Consider the following 14,895-nt stretch of genomic DNA (forward strand, 5'->3'; position numbering starts at 1 on the left):
GTACAGGTAAGTCAATCAGAAGAGGCTTCCTAGAGGAGATATGAATTCAGTAGAGCTTTGTAGATGGGGATCAATCAATCATCTTGAGCTCATACTTCGTGCAGAACACTGTACTATGCACTTGGGAGAATACAATATAAAATAATTGGTAGACATGTTTCCTTTCCACAAGGATCTTACAGTCTAAATGTGGAGATAGACATCATTTAAAATTATGGATATGCACATAAGTGTTCTGTGGCTGAGGTTAGGGTGAATAAACGGTACAAATCCAAGTGGAAGGGTCATGCAGAAGTGAGAGAGGAGATTGGGGAAATAAGGGCTAAATTGGGCAAGGCCTCTTGGAGGAGATGTGCTTCTGATAATCATTTGAAGGTGAGAAGAATGGTGTCATGTAGTATATGAAATAGGAAGGAGTTCCAGGCCAGAAGCAGGATGTGGGTGAGGGTTTGGCAGCAAGATAGATGAGATCAAGATACAGTGATTAGGTTGGTATTGGAGGAGCAAAGGCTGGGTGGTAGAAAATCAGTGAGGTAAGATAGGAGGGACCAGGATGTTTGAGGGCATTAAAGCCAGTGGTGAGGAGTTTCTGTTTGAAGCAGAGGTAGGAGACTTGTGTGCTGTCAAATTTGAAGTTCCATGCAGTGGGAGGAAGACTTGAGGAAGATGTCATGGTGGACTCATGGAGGCCCAGTGAGTAGATCATCCTGAGAAGAACAAAGAGTGCAAGGTGGAGTATAGTGGGAGAGGGAGGTTAATAAGTAGGATGGAGTTAGTTGACTCTGTGCCTTAAGGACAGTGGTCAGGAGTTTCTGTTTGATGCCAGGAAGAATGGATAACGGTTGGCAGTCTTTGATGACTGGAGAGACATGTGAAGAATGAAGTTTTAGAAAAGTTAGCTGAGTAACACATGAAATGGAATAGGGAGAGGCTGGAGACAGGGAGATCAGCAAAGTGAAGAGGCTGATCAATCAATCAATGGGATTTATTAAGCACTTACTATGTGCAGAGCACTGTATTAAGCACTTGGGAGAGTTCAATACAACAGAGTTGGCTGAAGCGGTAGACAAGCCAGGACATGACAAGCTTCTGGACCAGACGGATAACCGTTTTGATGGAGAGGAAAAGACAGATCCTGGAAAAGTTATGGAGGACAAATGGATAAAATTTGGTGACAGACTGATTAGTGACTACCCCAGGTTTTAGAACAGTGCTTGACATACAGTAAACGTTTAAAAAATACTATTAATAAAAAACTGTAATGAGAAAGTTTGAGGCAGGAGAGGATTTTAGGAAGGAAGATGAAAAGACATATTGAACTTAAAGTACCAGTGGGTTGACCCTGAAGAGATGACCTGAAGTAAGGAGGAGAGAATGCAGAGGTGGAAAGAGGTTGTGGCAAGGAAGGTAGGCTTGGGAGTCAATCATTCATATTTATTTCACAATGTATTTCACAGCTTAAAATCAGTTTTAACTAAAATGTGAATTTTAAATACAAGCACACTCAAGATATGTCCAGCGTTATGGGCTGATGTTCACCAGGATCAGTAAGTCCCATGCTGGGAAGCAGCGTGGCCTAGTGGAAAGAGCATGGGCTTGGGAGTGTGACCTTGGGCAAGTCACTTAACTCCTCTGGGCCTCAGTTACTTCATCTGGGAAATGGGGGTTAAGACTGTGAGCCCGATGTGAGACAGGGACTGTGTCCAACCTGATTATCTTAAATCTCCCCAATGCTTAAAACAGTGCTTGCCACCTAGTAATCTCTTAAGAAATGCTGCAATTATTATTATTTATTCATCCACATAGGAGTGGTAGTTGAAGCTATTGAAGCAAATGAGGACCCCAAGGAACTAAATGAAATGTGAGAAAAGCAGAGGACCCAGACAAAGCCTTAAGGGATATCCAGTATTAGGAGAGAGGAGGCAGAGGAAGAGCCAGCAAAAGAGACTGAAAAGGGTGAGCCAGGGGTAAGAGGAGAAATGGGAAACAACTGTGTCAGTAAAACCAAGGTTAGATAATGTTTCCAAGACAAGGGAGGGGGTCCATACTTTTGAAAGTAGTTGAAAGGACAAGAAGGATTAGGATATCTGCCAGGTTTGATGTGTAGGGGATCAATGATGACCTTGGACAGAACAGTTTCAAGTGATGTGAAGAGATGGAAACAGGGTTACAGAGGGTCAGGTAGAGAGTTGGAGAAGAGGAAATGTAGGCAGTGGGGATATGTAAGCCTTCTGTAGAATTTACACAGGAATGAGAGGAGGGAGATGGGGAAATAGGTGGATAGTGTAGTGTCATCCACAGGTTTTGTTTTTTTTAAGATAGGGTAGACAGGCATGATTGAAAACAGAGGGAAAGGAATCATCAGAGAGTGAATGGTTGAAGATGTTAGTCCAGGAGGGAAGAAGAGTAGGCACTTTTTAGAAGGCAAGAAGAGATGGGACCAGAGGCACATGTGGAGGATGAAGATTTTGAAAGCAGGAGGGAGATCTCTTCAGATACAACCTAGAATGATGAGAGTGTGGTTATGGGGGTGAGAGGAAATTGGAGAGGCAGGGGGAGAGTTTGGGGAGTTCACACCTGGTAACTTTAATTTTGTTGTCACTGAGGTAGTTGGTAAGGTTATCAGGGGTGGAAAAGGGGGAAGATAGGGCACCAGAGGTTTCAGGAGGGAGATAAAGGTCTGAAATCATTGGTGGGAGTACCAGGTATGAGAGTAGATGAGGGAGAAGTGGTGTTGCTGGACAGAAGAGAGGGTAGAGATATATCAAATCAGGATGAATATGAAGTAGCCAAAGTCAGTCTGGTGCTTGGATTTCCATTAAGGATGCTTGGAGAAGTGAAGAAAGCATATCGACCCCATCATCAATCACACAGAGTAATAATTGTGGTATTTGTTAAGCACTTTCTCTGTGCCAAACATGGTACTAAGTGCTAGGGTAGATATAAGATACTCAGGTCAGACAGAGTCTGTCCCACATGAAGCTCACAGTCTGGGGGGGTGGGACAACAGATGTTTAATCCCCAATTTACAGATGACAAAACCAAGGCACAGAGAAATGAAGGAATTTGTCCAAGGTCATGCAGTGAGTAAGTGGCAGATAAGGGAGTAGAACCCAGCTCCTCTGAATCATTAATTCATTCAATAGTATTTATTGAGCACTTACTATGTGTAGAGCATTGTACTAAGTGCTTGGAATGTACAATTCGGCAATGGAAAGGGACAATCCCTGCCCAGTGACGGGCTCACAGTCTAATCGGGGTAGACAGCAAAGCAAAACAGAACAAAACAAAAACAAGACATTATCATGATAGAATCAGGGGGATGTACACCTCATTAACAAAATAAATAGGGTAATAACTAATATATACAAATGAGCACAGAGCTGAAGGGAGGGGAAGAGTTAAGGAGGAGGAGCAGAGGGCGGGGTGGGGTAGGGAGCAGAGGAAAAGGGGGCTCAGCTGAGGGGAGGGGAAGGGGGAAGGGGGAGGAGCAGAGGGTGGAGGGGGAGCAGAGGGAAAAGGGGGGGCTCAGTCTGGAAGGCCTCTTGGAGGAGGTGAGCTCTCAACTAGGATTCTCAGGTCCTAGTTCTTTCCATTCGGCCTGGTGCCTCAAAACCCTTCCTTTTTGTAGCCGGTCCCCTCCACCAGTTGTCAATCAAAAGCCAGGAAGGAAAAGGAGCTTGTAGCAGCACTGTGTTATACAGTGTGTTACCATATATATTTGAGAGCTATGGACAGATAGAGCAAGGAGGTCCAAGTTCAGCCCTTGGAGTGTAAAGGGGAGGAAGGCCACTAGGAGAGGGAAAGTAGTGAGGAGATTGTTGAGCTTCTACCTACCTAGCTTCTACCTGTAGGGCTTAACCATCATGTTGGGGCTGGTTCTGGAATGGAATCCAACTAATTGTGAGGGAAACATACTCCATGATACAGTCATCTCTTTCTTTACACGTCCCACACAACGGACAGTGCTGCAGTGAGCCTTACTTCAATGACTGCCGATACAACGGCAGTCATTCGATGAAATATGGTTTCTAGGAGGCACTGCTGAAACTGCTCGAGAAGCTGGATGTTCTCTAGTAGCTAGCAGCAAAGGTATTTGTTAAGAGCTTCCTATATGCTAAGCCCTGAGTTAAGTCCAGGATAATTGTATCAGAAAGGGCCTCCATCCCAATCAGGTATACACTTTTTCCTCAGAGGCCCAGGTCTCACAACCACATAGAAGGTTGGAAACTCAAAGAGCTTTATATTCAGTCCTAGACTTTAGTCATTTAGAATGATACCAAATGATGCTCATGATGTTACTGTTAGTATTATTATCACTAATACTACTAATATACTAATTACTACAATAATAATTGTGGTATTTGTTTAGCACTTACTATGCTTAATATAGTAAAGGGAGGAACAGTGTGGCTTAGTAGATAGAGCTTGGGCCTGGGAGTCAGAAGCATTTTGGTTCTAATCCCAGCTTTGCCACATGTCTGCTGTGTGTACTTAGGCAAGTCACTTAGCTTCTCTGGGCTTCAGCTCCCTCATCTGTAAAATGGGGATTAAGCCTATAAGGTCCATGTGGGACAAGGGACTGTGTTCCATTTGATTAACTTGTTTCCAGTGCTTAGAATAGTGCTTGACACATAGTAAGTGCTTAACAAGTACCATAACTATTATTATTGATATTATTATTATATTTCAACCAATGTACTTAGTGTTGGGGTAGATACAAAATAATCAGGTCCCGTATGGGACTCACAGTCTAAGTAGGAAGGAGAACAGGCATTGTATCTCTCCCAAGCACTTAGTACAATTCTCTGCACATAGTAAGTGCTCAATAAATAGGATTGATTGATTGAAATACGATTTATTGAATCCCCATTTTGCAGATGAGGTAACTGAGGCACAGAGAAGTGAAGTGACTTGCCCAGGGTCACAGAGCAGGTAAGCAGAGGAGCTGGGATTTGAACCTAGGTCCTCTGACTCCCAGGCCCAAACTCTTTCCACTAGGCCACTCTCTTTCTCTATTGATTAATTATCCCAGCTCCGCCACTTGTCTGGTGTGTGACCTTGGGCAAGTCACTTCACATCTCTGTGCCTCAGTTACCTCATCTGTAAAATGGGGATTGAGACTGTGAGCCCTATGTCACAAAGACACTGTGTCCAACCCGATTTGCTTGCATCCACCCCAGTGCTTAGTACAGTGCTTGGCACATACTAGCAGCTTAACAAATATGCCAATCATTAATTAATTATTTATATTAATGTCTGACTCCCCTTTAGATTGTAAGCTTGTTGTGCACAGGGAACTCTACTGTATTATACTCTTCCAAGCACTTAGCACAGTGCTCTACATACAGTGCACACTCAAAAAAATACCACTGATGATGCTGCTGCTGCTGATAGGTACTATAGAGAGGAAGCTGATGAGGCCAATGGTAAGTTGTCTATTTTAGATGTGGAAGGAAAGGGGTAACCACTGAAAGGGTTGGAGGAGTGGTGAGATGTGTTCTGAGCAACGATCCATTAAGATGATCCAGGCAGCAGGGTGTAGATAGACTATAATGGGCAGAGGCTGGAGGCATCAGAGAGGTAGCTAATATGACAGTCCAACCCTGATATAATAATAATAAAAGTAATGATGATGATAATTGTGACTTTTGTTAAGTGCTTACTATGTACCAAGCAGTGTACAAAGTGTTGGCGTAAATACAAGATAATCAGGTCCCTCATGGGGCTCACAGTTTGATATGGCAAATGCTTGAATCAGGGGCTGTACAGGAGAGGAAGAATGGGATGATCTGTGAGATACTCTGGAGGAAGAATTGGCAGGTACTATCAGGAGATTGGATGTGAGAACTGAATGACGGTAAAGAGTCAAGGATGATAATCAGGTTGAAGGCTTGAGTCACAGGGAGGATGATGATGTTGTCGATAGAGATGGGAAAATTGGAAGGAGAGGAGGGTCTAGGAAAGAAGGTGAGATGGTTGATTTGGGTGATCCTGAGTGGGGGGTGCCAGCAAGCCACAAAAGGTAAGAGATTCTGGAGGCCAGAGGAAATGAAGGAATAGATAGTGGATGATTTAGCAAGAAAAGAAATCTTTACCCAGAACAAGGCATAATAGTGATCTTTTCAGAAGAGAGTGTGCTTAACTAATTCACATTTCTGCTCAAAAAAGACACCAGAATGGCAACAACAACTAATTAAGCCCACTATTTAGCTGTTATAAAGAGATGCAGAGTAAGAAACTGTGGTTCAAAAAGCTATACCGCATGCTTTTCCAGCTTTATCCAGTCAGCATGCGGCAATCTTTTTCTGCAGGCATGTCTGAAGGAAGAAATAATCTCTGAGGTGCAAAGCTTTTTGGTATCTATCCTTAGCTTATTGGCCAGGCAGTGTGAAGTGGAAAGTAAGTACTGGGGAAAGAGTCTAACGACAATTTTAGGCACTTCTGCTATATCTTCATATAGTCTCAGTTCTCCAATGACTCAGAAATTGTGTTTAAGTGAAAACTCAAGCCGTAGCATTCTCCCTTTCTAGCACCAAGCACCTCTGTGCACAAGCTGTTTTTCCAACCACAGCCTGTGAGCATCGATGGACAAACATTCCCTAATTCCCTAAACAAAATGAGATCTAACCAAATACACTGTGAAAACCTGTGTTATGGCCAAACGGAGGTTTTGTGGGCACAGTTACATACCTTCCCTACAGCCTTCTCTTCCCTCTTCTAAGTAATCCCTGCTCCCCGACTTGTCTTCATAATAATCGAATACAATTTATAATGTTGGTATTTGTTAAGCGCTTACTATGTGCAGAGCACTGTTCTAAGCGCTGGGGTAAACACAGGGGAATCAGGTTGTCCCACGTGGGGCTCACAGTCTTAATCCCCATTTTACAGATGAGGGAACTGAGGCACAGAGAAGTTAAGTGACTTGCCCACAGTCACACAGCTGACAAGTGGCAGAGCTGGGATTTGAACTCATGAGCCCTGACTACCTTTCTGTATAACCACTTCTGGTGCACAGGTGTGTTATATTGTTCTCTCAGGATTTATTATCTCTTTCCCAAAGATAACAACTCTAGATAAATGCATCAATCAGACTTATTGAGCCCTTACTGTGTGCAGAGCACTGTACTCAGCACTTGAGAGAGTACAATCAGAGACATGTACCCTGCCCATAGTGAGCTTACAGTCTAGAGAGAGAGACAGACATTAAATAAATAAATAAATAAATTATGGATATATATATTAATTCTGTGTGGCTGAATGAGGGGTGAATAAAAGGTGCAAATCCTGGTGAAAGGGTGATACAAAAGGGAGTGGGAAAAGAGGAAATGAGGGCTTAGGAAAGGCTCTAAAGGGAGATATTCCTTTAATAAGGTTTTGAAGGTAGAGTGATCCTCTTTTAGTTTTGAAGAGGGAGGGCATTCCAGGCCAGAGGCAGGATGTGAGCAAGAGGGAGGTTGGCGGTGAGATAGATCAGATCGAGGTACAGTGAGTAGGTTGGCATTAGAGGAGTGAAATGTGCAGGCTAGATTGTAGTATGAAATCAGGGAAGTAAGGCAGGAGGTGGCAAGATGATTGAGAGCTTTAGAGCCTATGGTAAGAGTTCCTGCTTAATACGGAGGTGGACGTGCCACCACAAGAGGTTCTTGAAGAGGAGGGAAACATGGAGTAAATAGTTTTGTAGAAAATTCACGTGCCCCACGTGGGACAACCTGATTCCCCTGTGTTTACCCCAGCGCTTAGAACAGTGCTCGGCACATAGTAAGCGCTTAACAAATACCAACATTATTATTATTATTAAAATTCATCCAGACAGCAGAGTATATTTAGGACTAGAGTTGGGAGAGAGAGGAAGCATGGTGGTCAGCAAGAAACTGATGCAGTAATCAAGGTGGGTTAAGATGAAGTACTTGCATTAATGTTGTAGCATTTCGGATGGAGGGGAAGAGGTGGATTTTAATGATGTTGTGGAGTTTGAAATAACAGGATTTGGTGACAGATTGAGTCTGTGGAATGAATGAGGGAGCTGAGTAGAGGATATGCCCGAGAGCTGAGTAGAGGATATGCCATGGTTACCGACTGATGAGAAAAGGAGGATGGTGGTGCTATCTATGGTGATGGGAAAGTTAGGTGGAGGGCAGGGTTTGAGTGGGAAGATAAGGAGTTCTATTATGGACATGTTAAGTTTGAGGTGTTTGCAGGGTATACAAGTAGAGATGTCCTGAAGGCAGGAGGAAATGTAAGACTGACGAGAAGGTGAGAGATAAGGGCTGGAGATATAGATTTGGGAATCATCTGTATAGAGATGGTAGTTGAAGCCATAGGAATGAATGAGTGCTCCAAAGGAATGGAGTGTAGACGGAGAATAGAAGGGGACCCAGAATGAACCTTGAGGGACTCCTGTTGTTAGGGGGTGGAGTCAGAGGAGGAGCCCCTGAAAAAGACTTATAATGAGTGGCCAGAGAACTAGGAGGAAGGCTAGGAGAAGAAAGTGTCAGTGAAGCTGAGGTAGGATATTGTTTCCAGGAGAAGAGACTGGTCAACAGTACCAAAGGCAGCTGAGTGGTTGACGAGGATTAGGATGGAGTAGAGGCCACTGGATTTGGCAGAAAGGAGATGATTGGTGACCTCTGAGAGAGCAATTTCTGTGGAGTGAAGGGGGCAGAAGCCAGACTGGAGGGGTTCAAGGAAAGAATTGGAGGAGAGGAAGTGAAGGCAGCAGGTGTAAACAAGTCTCTCAAGGAGTTTGGAGAGGAATGGAAGGAGGAAGATGAGGTGATAACTGGTGGAAGCCAGGGGGCAAAGAAGGTTTTTTAGGTGAGGAGAGTCTTGAGTCTGAAAGCAGATCAGGAAAAACTACTGGAGAATGAACAGTTAAAGATGGCAGTAAAGGAGGGAAAAAGGGAAGGTTGCAAGGGCTTTGAAAAGGTTTGAAGGGTTGGGGTTGCAAGGACGGGGCAGTGGTGGATTTTGAGAGAAGGCAAGAGATCTCCTTTTGAGACACTCCTGGGAAAGATTGGAGAGTTGAAGCAAGGGCAAAAGGAGGAAGGGACTGGAGAGGAGCAGGGGAGATTTTAGGGAGCTCATGCCTGATGGTTTCTATTTTCTCAATAAAGTGTGTGGCCAGGTCAATAGGGGCAAGAGACGGCAAAGGTGAAGGTACAGAGGGTTTGAGGAGGCAGTTAAACATCTGAAATAACTGGTGAAGGCAATGGGCATGGGGGTCACTAAGGATGGGAAATAATGTTGTTGATTAGAGGAGAAGGCAGAGTTGAAGCCGAGAAGGATGAAATTGTAGTGGATGAAGTCAGCCTGATATTTGGATTTCCATCAGCAGCACTCTGCAGCTCAATACACAGGAGCGAAGGAAGTGGATGGTAAAGGTGATCCAGGGCTATGGGTTACTGGTACAAGAATGATAAAGGAATAGGGGAGCAAGTGAATTAAGTTCAGTACAGAAGGTGGTGTTGTGGGCCTTAATTTTGTTGTCAAGAAAAGGTAGCTGGAGTATGGAGACTACATGGGGGATGATGTTGTGAGAAAATTGGGTGGGGTCAAAAGATCAGAGGACTCTAGGGGGGAACAGGAAGGATTGCAAGGAGGGGCTATGTGAGACAGAAGGCAGATGGGGAGGTTGTGGTCAGATAGAGGGATTTCGGACTTGGTAAGGATAGATATTGTTCACTGACTCGTCTTATCTTGTCTCCGACCTATAGCAATTCCGTGGACAAATCTCTCCCAGAATGCCCCATCTCCATCTGCAATCATTCTGGTAGCATATCACTAGTTTCCTTGGTAAAAATACGGAAGTGATTTACCACTGCCTTCCACCCAGTAAATTTGAGTCTTCACCCTTGACTCTCTCCCATGTCGCTGCTGCCCAGCACAGGTGAGTTTTGACTTGTAGCAAATTGCCTTCCACTTGGTAGTCACTGTTCAAGCTAGGAATGGAATGGGTATGCCTCTGCTTGACTCTCCCTCCCATAGCTGAGACTGATAGAGGACTAGAAACTCTCCAGGTGCAATCCTGAGAGGGTGTACAGTGACTAGAGATAATGAAATAGAATGTGTGACCAAACTGGTGAGTGGTTGAGGTGGGTGGAGCAGGAAGTCAGTGGAACTTGAGGAATGACAAAAAGCAGGCAGCAGAAGGGTCATCAGGAACATTCATAACGATACTGAAATCCCCAAAGATCACTGTAGGGATGGAGAGAGAGGAAAGGGAGGTGAGAAAGGGATCAAAATGGCTCAAAAAGTTGGAGACGGGGCCTGGGGGCAGTATATGACTGTGACTAGTATCTGGAGTGTGTGGTAGAGGTGGATGATATGGGCTTCAAAGGAAGGGAAAGAGAGGGATGGGGGAGGTGGAATGGTGTGAAAGTGGCACTGGGGAGAGAGAAGGAAATCAACTCCTCCCTCTTTCCCACTGAGTCTAGGGGATTGGAAGAAGATGAGCTCCCCTCTAAAGAGAGCATCGGGGAGACCATGTCACCTGAAAAGAGTCAAGTTTCAGTGAAGTCGAGGAGGAGCAGTGACTGGGTCAGGAACAGGTCAGTGGTGAAGGGAAGCTTTCCCATCATGGAGTGGGGGTTCCACAGGCCACACTTGGCTGAGGCTGTTGGGGTTTACAGGTTGGGAGGTGAAAGGGGAGAAACCAAGGAAGTGGTAGGGAGGGGTTGGATGGGAGTGAGCTGAAGAGGACCAGCAATTCTAGCTTGATTTCCCTGGACTCTGGTCATGCAATTCATTCCATGTGTCATACATCTCTAACTCATCTGCCTCTTCCTGCACATTCTTTTAAAATTTCCCCACATCTCTCAGCTGCCTGATCCCTCTAATTTCTTTCACCCATAGAAAAAATGGTACAGAAGCAATCAATTCAATAACACAAATGTTTCAAAACATCTGTCAGCCCATAAGAGTTTTCACTAGGGTTTCTGAATTTGCCAAGGTCAACACTGAACAATCAGTTAATCAATTAGTTGAATTTATTGAGCACTTCCTGGGTGCAGAATATTGTACTAAGTGCTTGGAAGAGTAACAATACAACAGAGTTGGTAGACAAGTTTCCTACCCACAAGGAGTTTACAGTCTAGTAGAAACAATATGTGCCTTCAAGTAGGTTTTACAATTTAATGGAAGGATCTTGCATTGATGCATTTGGTGTCTGTAACATCACCTTTTGATTAAGTATAGACCCAGCTTAGTTAACTTTCATTCATAGAACACCTGTTCTTTGCTCTACATCTCTAGACTGTAAGCTCATTCTGGGCAGGGACTGTGTCAACCAACTCTGTTGTATTGTTACATTGTATTCTCTCAAGCTCTTAGTATAATTCAGAACACTATCAGTACTCCTATAAGCACTACAGTAAGCCCTCAGTAAGTATGATTTATTAATTGATTGATTAATGGATTGACTGATCTCCAGGATCTGGGAAACTTCCACTGGATTGGTATGTTGCATCAACTGCTTTAGATTGAGTGGCATAGGGAGGTTCCTTGACTTCAGCCTTGCTGTTCTGACTAGCTCTGAGCCACATGGACCTAGGTAGAAGAGTGGTGAAATGGCAGTAAACCCAGAGTGGTGAAATGGCAGTAAATCCTCTCTGCCCCTCAACCTCCCTCTTTCAGTCTAGCCCTGTGGGAGACCAGTATAGCCTGTCTATCCTGTCTGCCAGCATCATTAATGTACCCTGAGTGCAGAAACAGTTCCGTAACTCATTCTCCCTCGTCACAGCCTGATTTCCTTTGGACTTAGCCTCACTTTTTCAAGCTATGGGTCTGAAGGCCTATGCACTTTCAAACAAACAGAGAGACAGACACACACACACACACACACACACAGACCCATGCTCACACAAATCTCTTCAAGCAGTGGTTAATTAATTAGCTATTTTAGCTCCCAAATCTTTCAGTCATCTATTCAATTTTTTCACTGAATCTAGTCCTAGTCTCCTACCTGACCATTTGCCTCATTATTATACCAGTCACCCCTTATTTACATTATTGTATTTGCTTTTGTTCTTTCAGATAGGCCAAGTCTTTTCCCCAGGTGTACATGGTATGTCGTTCAGCACAAAAACAATTGCTTCTTTTGAGTTTCAGAAGCAAAAAGTGGGTCAGATGCACGGTACCAAAAGGATTGAAGTGATTTCATTCATTGTACAGGCATATGTTTACTCTCCTTTTCTTTTCCCTTTCTCTTTTTTTCCACTGCTGTTGGTATGGTGTCTCCTTGCCTTATGGGAAGTAGCTGAAAAGTACAGTGCGGAGAATACAATTTCCTGTAATTAGAAGTTGCTGCCATAGTACAGTGAAACGTAGCATTTCAGGAACTTTACCTTTACTCATAGGGTTTGTTGCAAGGAAATACAATTCCTCTTGGCAGCTGGCCAGATAGTCTCTATAAAATGGTTTATTGTTACTGGAGTACAGTCCTCACAAGTTGGTTCTTTTGGTTTCATTATAAAAACTTTTTACCATATGCTCTGCACCTGTAAGTGCTCAATAAATACCACTGATCGACTGATACTTGAAGAAGTAAAAGTTTGGAAAGTATTATTGACTCTCACCTATGCCCTGCCTCTGGCCTGGAATGCTCTCCCTCTTCATAACCGGCAGACCATCACTCTCTCCAACTTCAAAGCCTTCCCTGACTAAGCCCTCATTTCCTCTTGTCCCACTCCCTGTCTGGTCATGGGTTCTAATTCCGCCTCCACCACTTGTCTGCTGTGTGACCTTGGGCAAGTCACTTAACTTATCTGTGCCTCAGTTACCTCACCTATAAAAATGGGGACTGAGACTGTGAGCCCTATGTGGGACAGGTATTGGGTCCAACCCGATTTGCTTGTGTCCATTCCAGCGCTTAGTGCAGTGTCTGGCACATAATAAGCATTTAACAAATACCATAATTATTACTATTATTGGATTTGCACCCTTTATTCAGCCCTTAGCTTAGACTGTAAGCTCGTTTTGGGCAGGGAGCGTGTCTGTTAATTCTGTTATATTGTATTCTCCCAAGTGCTGAGTTCAGTGCTCTGCATTCAATAAATACCACTGATTGAGTGATTGATGATGTACAGAGCCATAATTCATTTATTTATATTAATGTCTGTCTTCCCCCTATGCTGTAAGCTTGTTGTGGCCAGGGAACGTGTCTACCAACTCTGTTATGTTTGTACTCTCCCAAATGCTTAGTATAGTGCTCGGCTTGGGAGTCAGAGGTAATGAGTTTGAATCCCGGCTCTGCCACTTGTCTGCTGTGTGACTGTGGACAAGTCACTTAACTTCTCTGTGCCTCAGTAACCTCATCTGTAAAATGGAGATTAACTGTGAGCCTCACGTGGGACAACCTCATTATCCTGTATCTACCTCAGCGCTTAGAACAGTGCTCGGCACATAGTAAGAGCTTAACAAACACCAACATGATTACACACAACAAGCACTCAATACATACGATTGACTGATTGACTGAACTATACCCCAGGTAAGATCCAACACATCTTGGAAACTGTCAGTTGCTGAAAAATTCTGGACATGAGAAACCCCTCACCAACCTGATTCTTCCCTTCTAGATCTGGGGGTGTAGAAAGGAGAAACCCCTTCTCCTTCCTCGTCCGTAGTCTCCGAAACAGAAGTAGGCTTCTGCCCAGCCACCCTAAGGTAATCATTTAGCAATCTCTTAGTAATGCTCCCAGCTGGATAAGTAACCTCCTCTTCTATCCATTGATTTCCAGCATGGGAAAATGAGAGTGGTGTTGGGAGAGCTTCAAGGAGCTGGAAAGAGCAGAATCACAAAACTGTATATTTCCCAACTCTGTCCCCACCTTTCCTGGTCCCATGCCCTGGCATGCTGTGAAACAAGACTGCAAGGCCCCAGGCTGGGCCAGATAGCATCTAAGGACCGCACAGCTCCATCCCAGCTCAGACGTGGAGAGATTCTATCCCAGTGGCATAACTGGCTGACCAAATCCACATTTCACTAAGTGGAGATTCAGCTTCATCATCAGGCAGTGAAAAACAACTCTTTCTCCCCAAGAAGACAACATCTTCTCTCATTTTCTAGTACAATGAATTCCTTCCAGTACAAAATTCATCTCTGATCCATGGGGATGGGCTAGAACGATTTTGGTGTGCTAAATTAAATATAGAATCATATGGCTGCAAATAAAAAAAGAACTAGCCTCCTCTTTTAAAACTTGGCATTAAAATAGTCACACATCTCTAAGATTAACTGAGACTTGGCCTTTCTTTGATATTTACAGGTCTTTAACCTACTTAACTCTGGTCAACTGTAGACAGAGTACAAAAGAAGCACTTTGCACCATCATTTTTCCATGAGTCTCAAAGCAACACTGACTTGGATCAAAATAAAATCACAGTTTTCCCCTTTGTATTCAGTAGGGTGCTTCAAAAATCCCTCAGAATTGGTCCCTACTTTATTTTCAAATTCAAAAATACTACACAACAACCCACAAGCCAGTAAAGCCTGCAAAAATGCTGGTGTTCATTTTCATTTCAAGTTTGTTGAAGACTCATTCATTCCTTCACTGAAAGCTTCTCAATCAGTAGTGTTTACTGAGCACCTAGTGTGTGCAGAACTCTGTACTAGACATTTGGGAGAGTTCAATTGAGTAAAAGGCATGGCCCCTGTCCTCAAGGAGCTTACCATCTAATGGGAGAGGCTGACAGACACAAATGTGAGGAGAAATGCTAGGACTACAGTTATCAAAGCATAAATAAGATAAATTACTCTAAATTGAGGATAGGCAAAAGTGTAAAAACAAATGTGCTTAGAGCAGCTATCGGTAGACATAACCCGGGAAGAAGAAGTTTAAATGGGTAAAACCTCCTGATGGAGATGGACTTTCAGGAAGGCTTAGAAGATAGGGA

General features: G+C 43.8%; 1 long non-coding RNA gene and 1 other non-coding gene across 3 annotated transcripts in view; one reads left to right on the top strand and one right to left on the bottom strand.

The window, feature by feature from the left end:
• Positions 1-650: 650 nt before the first annotated feature.
• The window catches only part of LOC103170866, a 43,741-nt gene continuing 29,496 nt past the window's right edge, over positions 651-14,895 (top strand). The window contains exon 1 of one of the 2 annotated variants that reach the window (XR_003759817.2): positions 651-730. This is a non-coding gene — a long non-coding RNA (uncharacterized LOC103170866). Of the gene's footprint in view, positions 731-10,455; positions 10,551-14,895 lie in introns of those variants that run through there. The other variant, XR_003759818.2, reaches the window with a different exon arrangement.
• Positions 9,900-10,037, bottom strand: LOC114812601. The gene has a single exon (XR_003760252.1). It is a non-coding gene; the product is annotated as a small nucleolar RNA SNORA7 (small nucleolar RNA).

The sequence above is a fragment of the Ornithorhynchus anatinus genome, chromosome 5, assembly GCF_004115215.2.
Source record: "Ornithorhynchus anatinus isolate Pmale09 chromosome 5, mOrnAna1.pri.v4, whole genome shotgun sequence".
NCBI lineage: Eukaryota > Metazoa > Chordata > Mammalia > Monotremata > Ornithorhynchidae > Ornithorhynchus > Ornithorhynchus anatinus.